The sequence below is a fragment of the Mauremys reevesii genome, linkage group 9 (genome assembly GCF_016161935.1).
Source record: "Mauremys reevesii isolate NIE-2019 linkage group 9, ASM1616193v1, whole genome shotgun sequence".
NCBI classification, from domain to species: Eukaryota; Metazoa; Chordata; order Testudines; family Geoemydidae; genus Mauremys; species Mauremys reevesii.
In genome coordinates, this window is record NC_052631.1 from 71838520 (window position 1) to 71848163 (window position 9644).

At 42.0% G+C, this 9644-nt stretch overlaps 1 long non-coding RNA gene across 2 annotated transcripts; it reads right to left on the minus strand.

Annotated features, from left to right (window-relative positions):
• Positions 1-798: 798 nt before the first annotated feature.
• On the minus strand, positions 799-9427 carry LOC120372297. 2 transcript variants are annotated; one of them, XR_005584838.1, is made up of 4 exons: positions 9201-9427; positions 2372-2446; positions 1368-1533; positions 799-1221 (listed from the first exon to the last, which is right to left on the minus strand). It is a non-coding gene; the product is annotated as an uncharacterized LOC120372297 (long non-coding RNA). The 2 variants fall into 2 exon arrangements; XR_005584839.1 differs by lacking the exon at positions 9201-9427 and adding an exon at positions 7261-7372.
• Between the last annotated feature and the right edge of the window lie 217 nt (positions 9428-9644).

Below are 9644 nucleotides of genomic sequence, written 5' to 3' on the forward strand. Positions count from 1 at the left end.
TAAGGACTCCTCCTAAACACATCTTAATTCCCAGATTCCTCTTGAGAGCCTTGTGCACTTTTCAGCAATAAAGCTTCTGCCTCTGTTATTACTGTTTATTTTTGTGGAAGAAGCCACTAACATCAGGAAACAAATGGTGATCTCTCTCAGCAGTCTTATTCTATTAAGGACAGCCACTATTGTGTCTGCAGCAGTGTACAAAGTGTAGGGTATAATTTTTGTGCTGTAGTCTCCTGATTGCTTTGTTGATCTCTGCTTGTGACAGATTAACTTTGCTGCACATCCATAGGTCACCAAACACCCTTTCTGTGTTTGCACTGGTCGTCAATGCTCTGAAGGAAGATTTTAAATTGAAAATAACACTTGCTTTTGTTGTCTCTTATTTGAGAAGCCCAGAATTCAATAGCAGAGGTGTTGTAGGGTCGTGCTTGAGGTGCATTTGCAGGGCTAGGTGGGAAAGCTTCCATGATAATGCCCATCCCTCATTGTACCTGCCTCTCGCTAGTGCTGTAATTCCCTGACATTTATGGGAACTCTTTTCATAAAAAATTTAAAGATGAAAAATGTTAAGAAAAGAGACTCAATGCACCACCCAAGGGTAATGAAGAGAAAAGGAAAGGTTATTTTATTATCAAAGATACAAAAAAAGTCACTTCTCCCACCCCCACTCCCCCAACAACTGATTTTCCTACTCAGATAAAGCAGAAACCTTCATCCTTTATATTTAATTTTGATCAGCTTTTCCTTGAAAGTTGAGCTAGTTCTGACTTAATACATTTTTAATCATTTATGGGAATGCTCTTTTACAAAAAAAAAATCCTATCCATATTTTCAAAGAGAAGGTTGGCATGCAGTGGCAGGGATTAGGAAAGTGAAATAAAGGTGCTGGTGCGGGCTCCATGGAATACAGGAACTCGTCCAGGAAAGAGAAGTGAGTCCAATATTTTCAATCCTTTCCTCCTCTCATCAAAATGACAGTGTTACAGGAGTGGAGAAGAACAGTGGGCTACTGCATTTTGATTCACAGACTGTGTGCTTCTCCATGAGACAGAGACCCCCAAACTAACAACATGATCTCAGGACTGATTCCCTCCTATTCTAATGCAGAATTCTTCCTTATAGTCTCTTCTTGTAGCTTCCAAATGAAGTCTTTGTTTTTCTGCTAGTAAACAGGGTGATGAATAACACAGTACCCCAGATTCCATTCATTCTTGGGGAGACCTTTTGAAACAGCAAAGGAGGAAACCATTAATGAAGCTTTTCTGAAAATGGGACTGAAATGAAATGCAAAGGCAATTTATAAACATTTTACATACAATTCCAGACAGACTATCCACCTTTCACAAGCAAAATAAACCATGTTCTACCTTGCTTTTTCCAGAACTGGCAAGACAGGAGGGGCAGTGTGGTCTGCTGGATAGGGCACTGAGTTAGGACGTGGGAGATCCACATTCTAGTCCTTGCTCTTCCACTGGCATGCTGCGTAAACGTAGGCAAGTCATTTTCTCTCTTCTTAGCTGTAGCTTGCAAATTCTTTAGGCCAAGGGTACAATATTACTATGTGTATATGCAACATCTAGCACTGGGGATGCTTGTCTCACTGGGGTGTCTGGTCACTACTGTAATACAAATAAGTTAAATGTGTGTGGAATGGGGTGTCCACCCCATACAGGTTTGGAAGGGGTTGAGGTAGCCAGGCAGGCCAATTAACTTAACAGGGTACACCTGGAGGAGCCAGGGAACTAAGTGATTGTGAGCAGGCCCACCTGTGCAGGAACAGGCAGGGCCTATAAAGCTAGGTAGCGGGCTACTGCTGAGAAAGGACAGTCACTCTCTAGGAAGAGGGAGGAGCATCTGATAGACCCAGAGAGAAAAGAGGAAGCAGCCCAGGGAAGAAACAATGAGGGCAGAGTGAAGAAGCCCAGAACTGTGAAGCTGAGGGCTCCTGAACTGGAAGTTGGAGTAGCTGGCAGGCCCAGGTTCCTCTACCAGACACTGAGGGAGAGGCACCAGGGCAGTGAATGGGAAGACTGCCTAGGACTGTTGATGGATTGAACCCTGGAAGGGGGAACACTGAGTGACATAGCCAGAGGGCTAAGTCACAAAGAGGACGCTGGAAGTCCTGGAGCTAGAGGAGCTACAGACCAGACTTAGTGACTGTGTACAAACTGCAGATGAGGGCATTGGCCTCTAAAGCTAATCCCCGGAGTGAGTAGGAGGAGGTGCCAGATCAGCAGTGAGTGGAGCACCCTGTGACAGTGTGCATTATTTTTTATTATCACAGAGCAGTTTCCTTCAAAATGAGATTTACAGAACTGACTATTTTGTATGTGTGTAAATAAGACAAATAACATTAGGCCAAATTCTGTACCTTGTTTCACAGGTCTGTAAATGGGGAATTTTCCCACTGAGTTCTTGACTCCAAGGTGCTCTGGTACCACAGTGACTGGTTCAGTATAAGAAACAGAATGAATAGAGTAAATAGAACTGAGATTTTTACCTGTGTAATTGAGATTGCCAAATTCTGCAGTCTCACATTGTGTGTTAAATAGACACTTTGTACGTTGTACGTTAGCATTTATAACAAAAGTAGCTTGAAAACAGCTGAAGAACAATAAGGCATTACCCTTTAGACTTGACTGGCCTTCTTCCAAAACAGCATGCACACTTAGCACCTGAAAAGCCATTCAAACCCTGGTAGTGATATTCCCTTCCAGCCATTCTCTCCGATATGCGGTACCTTGGAATGATCTTCCCCCTCCATCAATAGCTGATAATAAGTGGGTTCCCCATGTTCTTATTTTGAGATTTTTCCCCACCAACTCTCCTCCCCCAATTCCAGAGATGGACCTCTGCTAATATGTAGGTGAACTTGATCTGTTTCCTGGAATGTCCTCCTTGCTATAGGCAAGCAACACATTGTCTGCCACATCTGTATTTAATATGCCTGTCTCAGTGACAGACCACTGAACTCTGAAAGCATCTAGGAGAATTGCAGGTTATTAGTTTGGCTTTATAAATGGGATGCTTAAAATTGACAAAAATTCTATCCCTCGGCTAATTTCTTTCCATGCTCTCATACTTTCTAACCTTTTTTTGGCAACAACATGAACCTACATCTCTTGCCAAATCTATCTCCATATTAATAATAAATTCTGGCTTTGGAGCCAGACCAAATTGTTCATGCTCAGGTATGTTTGAAATTAATGAGCATCCTGATAAGTCTTGTGCCCTTTTTTTTGCCAAAAATCCCACAAGAATTTTGATGGGGAATCAGAAACAGGCGTCATTCTTTGTCTTCCTCCAGAGCCAAAAAGGAGGCTGTGTCATGGGAAATAGGATAATTTATCAGCAATATCATTCAGCTTCCTTGCCTCATACTTCACTCAGGATAGATGTTATTAAATAAAGACTTCTGCCAAAAATTAACAGCTTTGTATGGATGTTGCCAGCTGCCTGTTACCTCATCAATTTATTCTGCCTTGTTATCTGAATTAAAAAGAGCCTTCTTGTTTCCCTGATCCTGTCCCTGTACTGATATGGTGCCTGGTGGTGAGGGTTCCTTAAGCCATTATATTCTTGATGGCAGTTAACTCAAAGGGAGGCAGCCGTGCATCCTCGGACTGCACACCAGACACGTCAGACCCATAAATCACTAGGCAGTCATGCAGTCCAAGATTGCTGCCAGCCAGTTTGCCAGAGAACATGTAAATTGCCAAATATTTTGTCCTTATTTGTGATCACTGTTGCACTAAGAGAACACTCATAGGGAAATAGTACAGCATTTTGCCAACTCCCAGAGGTGGTGCATTTTTTTTCTATTGTCTTTTCTTTCTTCCCTTTTCTTGAATCTCCTCCTCCTAACTGCAACTGTCAAATAATAATTTAGACTCTATTTGTAGGAAGCTAATATTTAGGAAAAGCATGGTCTTATGGTAAAGATGTTAGACAGGAGACCTAGGATCTATTCTCAGCCATGCCACAGATTCCCTGTATGACTTGGGCCAAGGCACTTTTTTGAAGGGCTGAAGCACTTTTAATTGGGGCCAGATATTGATAGCTTCTATTAAGTACTGCCAGTTATTTAGGCAATTAGATAAGAGATTAGCTCTTTTGAAAATCTCTGTGTGGGCTGGGGTGGGGGGGCACTGGATGCCACTTCCCTGTGTGGCTGCAGCTTTCTTCTCCGTCCATGCAGCTTGCCTGCTTTCCTGGCTATGGCTCCTTATCTTCCCCATACCTCCTTTGGTATGTCATGTTCCTCTGGGGTAGTATGGAGGGAGCAGTCCCTGTAATCCTCTAGAACTCTGCCCGGTCCTTAAGGACTCTGCCCGGTCCTTAATTTATACTTTATATCTCTAGGTGTTCCTATGGCACTCAGTAATGTGGTACATGAGCATATCACACATATTAATGAATCCCTGTTGACAGCCCACCTCAGTTAGTTAGTATGGCTGTCCCCATTTTACAGATGGGAACTGAGGCACGATCAGATTACAGGCCTAGCCATTACACAGATGTGCAAGGATCCTTGCCTGTGTAATGGCTAGGCCTGTAATCTGATCGTGCCTCAGTTCCCATCTGTAAAATGGGGACAGCCATACAAACTAACTGAGGTGGGCTGTCAACAGGGATTCATTAATATGTGTGATATGCTCATGTACCACATTAGGTGTTCCTATGGCACTTAGTAGAGATATAAAGTATAAATTAATATAGGATATCAAGATGTTAATAAATAACAGATGTACGTAGTGCATCTCATCCTGAATGGACCCAAAGCACCTTACAAACTGATATTGAATCTAAACATTTTTTTCATGGGTATTCCTTAGACTTTATGAACAATTTCACTGTAGCTTTAGCTTGTATCCATTATATATACATCTCATGTGATTAGCTATTGGTGAGCAGTCAAATGTGCAGCTTGCACATTTGAGCACTCATGAGTCTTTTAGAGAAGATGGAACACTAATGGACACATCATATGGGCCTGGCACAGAGGAAATTAAGTGAACCACACAAGGATCTTCTCTGATTCTATTTGAGAAGGGTGATACTGGCACACACAATTATTTTGTGTAGCTGTGTGTTGGAGTGTTCACCCCACACTTGCCCTGAAAGGGTTAATGTAGGCTCCAAGGGGGTTGATTAACCAGCTAGGCTGCAGCTGAGGGGAATCAGGTAGCTTAAGGAATGTCCTGACTGAATGAGGGAGCCCAGCTGAGGCGGAAGGAGCTGGGTGCAGTTCATAAAGGCAGGAAGCTGAGAGAGGAGGCTTAGGGAAGTGTTCTGTAGTTAACTCCCTGTGAGAGTTTGAGGCTATAGACAATTATTCCCTGGGAGAAGGGAAGTGTGTTTTGGGGCTATAGAGCCAGAGAATTTACAGTTACTCACTAGGAGGAGGGAATAATGAGGCTGACAAACCCAGAGAAGTGGGGAGAGTCAGGAGGTAAGGAAAGACATAGGGAAAAGACAATAAGGTCTAGGCAGGAAGAGACCTTGGCTGCTGGCTAGAAGGTCTCTGAGTTAGTTATCCCTTTATATAACACAAGAACTAGGGGGTCATCTAATTACATTACTAGTCAGTGGGTTTAAAACAAACAAAAGGAAGTACATCTTCACACAATGCACAATCAGTCTGTGGAACTGGTTGCCATGGTGGCTGTGAAGGCCAAAAGTATAACTGGGTTCAAACAAGAATTAGATAAATTCTTGGAGGATAGATCCGTCAGTGGCTATTAGTCCAGATGGTCAGGGACTCAACCCCATATTCTGTGTGTTTCTAAACCTCCAACTGCCGGAAGCTGGGACTGGAGGATTGGGGATGGATTACCCAAAATTGACCTGTTCTTGTCATTTCCTCATTCAGCACTGGGCAGTGTCCGAATACAAGATACTGGGCTAGGTGGACCTTTGGTCTGACCTAGTATGGCCGTTCTTATGACTAAGGGCTCCAGGATTTCACCATTTGTAATATCTTTTATAAGGTCAGATAGTGTTTGATATTTAGTAGTAATGGATCATAAACAGTATTATCCAAGAATTGGAGAAAGTCTTTGTTCACTGAATTCTCAGGAGTCTTGGCACACCTTGACTCTGTCTTTCATGCATCTGATTTAGAAGCTGCTGTAGATCAGAATCACAGGAAGTATATCAGACTTTCACCATTGACAATATAAGGAGAAGTGAAATAACAATAACAAGTTCTGGCTTGTCCTATAGGGGCTCTTCACCAGTGAAATTTATAAGCCTTTCAAATAAGGGTTTTATATATATATATATATATATATATATATAAAAGCTTGTAGAGCTCATGAAAGTTAATCACAAAAAAGTGGTATCTTCACAGGAGTGGGAAACAAAAGTCATTGATAGCAGTATATTGCTGAAACAAAATGAATGAAAAGAGTATTTCATGTAAATATATTTCAAAGATTAAAAAAATACTGCTTTGATATAGTTCCATTAAATGTACCTCTTACTGAAGTAGAATGTTTGGCAGAAAAACTCTTTTACTGTTCGCACAATGGACCAATACATTACTTTTCCACATTTCTACAGCCATTATGAGTTCTGCTTACAAATGAAAAGGCAAAGCGTAGCTGCAAAGTGTCCTAATTTACTGCCTTAATGCCCCATGCACTTACACACAAACATCTCTCCAAAATACCTCTAAGTTTACCCCAATACATATAATTTGTATAAACTTATTGGTATTTTGAAGATGTTTATATGAGTATGCAGATGACTAGATCACTGCATTAATGTTTATGTCTATTTATAATTGGTTCATCCTGGTCTGCATTGTAACTTGTTATATTTTATTAACAAAAAACTTTGGTGCAATGTATTAATGTACTAAACAGCACCATGAAGGAAGAAAAGGAATTATAGCACACTGCATTTTAATGATTAAATTATTCGCACTGCGTGAATGTTGTAAAGGAGCTGAGGGTCTGGCCCTCAATGTATGTGTCTTGGGATATTTAGCTGCAGTGTAAAGTAATGTTTGATTTTAATTAAGCACAGTAATCTGGGAAGATGATACCATCAGGTTCCATTGGCATGGCTTGGAAATCAGTTGGGTATGTTGCATTGAGAGAACCACAAGCAACAGCCTGACACTACCACCACACCCCCAAGGCAACAAGAGCTGGAAAATAGAGCATTACCAGCTTTCTTTGTCAATTCACTAAAGTTTAAAGGGTGTCTATGCTCCTAAATTCAGAGTAGTAGCCAAATGAGAGGTAGTTTTACCTTGAACCTGGTTCCCATTCATGTATTGGCAGAAAAGAAAAGGTCAGGCTTCTTTCTATCCAGTAAAGATGCCTTGGGATTTGAGTGGGAAAGAGTAGTCAAATGAATATCCTCCAGGTGAAAATGTCTATGTGGCAGCCTGGAAGGGCCTCCATGAGGGAGACTCAGCCCCCAGAATATCACTGGGATTGAGGGGAGTGGCCAGGATTTTTATGTCTTAAAGGCACCAACACTGAAAATAGCATTTCTCTACATTGGGCTGCAACCCTGCTGGGAGCTAAATTCCAGGGAATCTGGGACCATGCGTTCAGGGTAATTCATACCATGATACTGGTGCAAAGCAACCTTAAGTACAATGTAATCAGCCAAGACCCACTGTGGTCCAAGGATGTTAATGGGATTTCGCTGCATCCTGACAATCCCAGGCTGCTGTGATGTGATATATTACAAAGGACCTTACAAAACTGGGTGTCTGGGCAACAAATTGGCAGATGAAATTCAGTGGATGTTGATAAATGCCAAGTAATGCACATGGGAAAACATCATCCCAACTATACATATAAAATGATGGGGTCTAAATTAGTTGTTACCACTCAAGAAAGAGACCCTGGAGTCATTGTGGATAGTTCTCTGAGTGGATGTTTTCAATGTGCAGCGACAGTCCAAAAAGCTAACAGAATGTTGGAAATCATTAAGAAAGGGATAGATGATAAGACAGAAAACATCATATTGCCTCTACATAAATCTGTGGTATTCCCACATCTTGAATACTGCGTGCAGATCTGATCTCAAGAAAGATATATTGGAATTGGAAAAGGTACAGAAAAGGGCAACAAAAATGATTAGGGGTATAGAACAGCTTCCATATGAGGAGAGATTAAAAAGACTGTGACTTTTCAGCTTGGATAAGAGATCACTTGTGGGGGATATGATAGAGGTCTATAAAATCATGAGTGGTGTGGAGAAAGTAAATAAGGAAGTGTTATTTACTCCTCATAACACAAAAACTAGGGGGTCACCAAATGAAATTAATAGGCAGCAGATTTAAAGCAAACAAAAGGAAGTATTTCTTCACACAACACAGTCAATCTGGAACTCTTTTTGACAGAGGATGTTGTGAAGGCAAGGACTATAATAGGATTCAAAAAAGGAACTAGATAAGTTCACGGAGGATAGGTCGAACAATGGCTATTTGCCGGGATGGGCAGGGATGGTGTCCTTAGCCTCTGTTTGCCAGAAGCTGGGAATGGGCGACAGGGGATGGATCACTTGATGATTACCTGTTCTGTTCATTCCCTATGGGGCACCTGGCACTGGCCACTGTCAGAAGACAGGATATTGGGATAGATGGACCTCGGTCTGACCCAGTATGGCTGTTAAGTTCTTATCAGCTTGGGGTTATTGGAAGCCATAGGCTGCTCTAGTTGATACCATGATGCCAACCTGGTGCATGCCCAGCCCAGGATTTGGGGGGCGGTGGGCAAAAAGGTGGCTTTAATACTTCCCTAAATTACACCAATTATCAATAATCACAAGGCAACTTGTGGTAACTGGGATTCAGGGACACTCAAACACATGCCATCATGAGTTTTCTGTGCACTGCTTAGCTGCATCTGGGTATCTCAGTCTGGGTGTTCAGAGCCTGATACTTAGGGCAAAAACCCATCCCGAGTTACACTCTCTTCCTGGCACCTAGACCACTTGTCTTGATGCTAAATTATGGCTTTGCCACAAACCTTGTTTGAGAATCAGAGCCTAGTTGTATTGCCCCAAGAGCAGGCAGGGATCTGTTTCCATTTCCTGTTTTGTTCTTTGTATTTGCATTGGGGGGTGGGGTGGAAAGCAAATAATCTGTGCCAGCCCTATGCCTGGCACAAATTACTTCCCCAGCACAGCTGCATTAACTAATGCAATGGGGGCAAGCTCAATGTTCCACTCACATGTGCAGGAGGCGATGTAACAGTCGGGTCTGTGTCTCTCACTGCTACCCATAATACAGGTATCTAAGGTAGGTTACAATCTGGCCCCTTATTTGGAGAATTTCAGCAGCACAGAGGTGCTACTAGAACTAAAATAGCATAACTAATACTGAATTATCCATGGACTACAGCAAGAATTACAGCAGATTATATGTCATAAACTGTGTTATAAGAGAACTCCTTTCTGGGCTGTTTCCTGTACTTCTACCGCATAGACTTCATTAAACACATAGCTAAAATGACTGCTATGCAGAGGCCGTTGTTGCATTGCTGGTTGTTACCATGGAAGCATGGCTAACATTCTCATCCCTCCTCTCTTGGCAATAGATTAAAAAGTCAGAGGCAAGACATTCCAAGAGAGAGCGAGTTAAACCTTTTTAACAACAACCCCCCAATGATTGTATG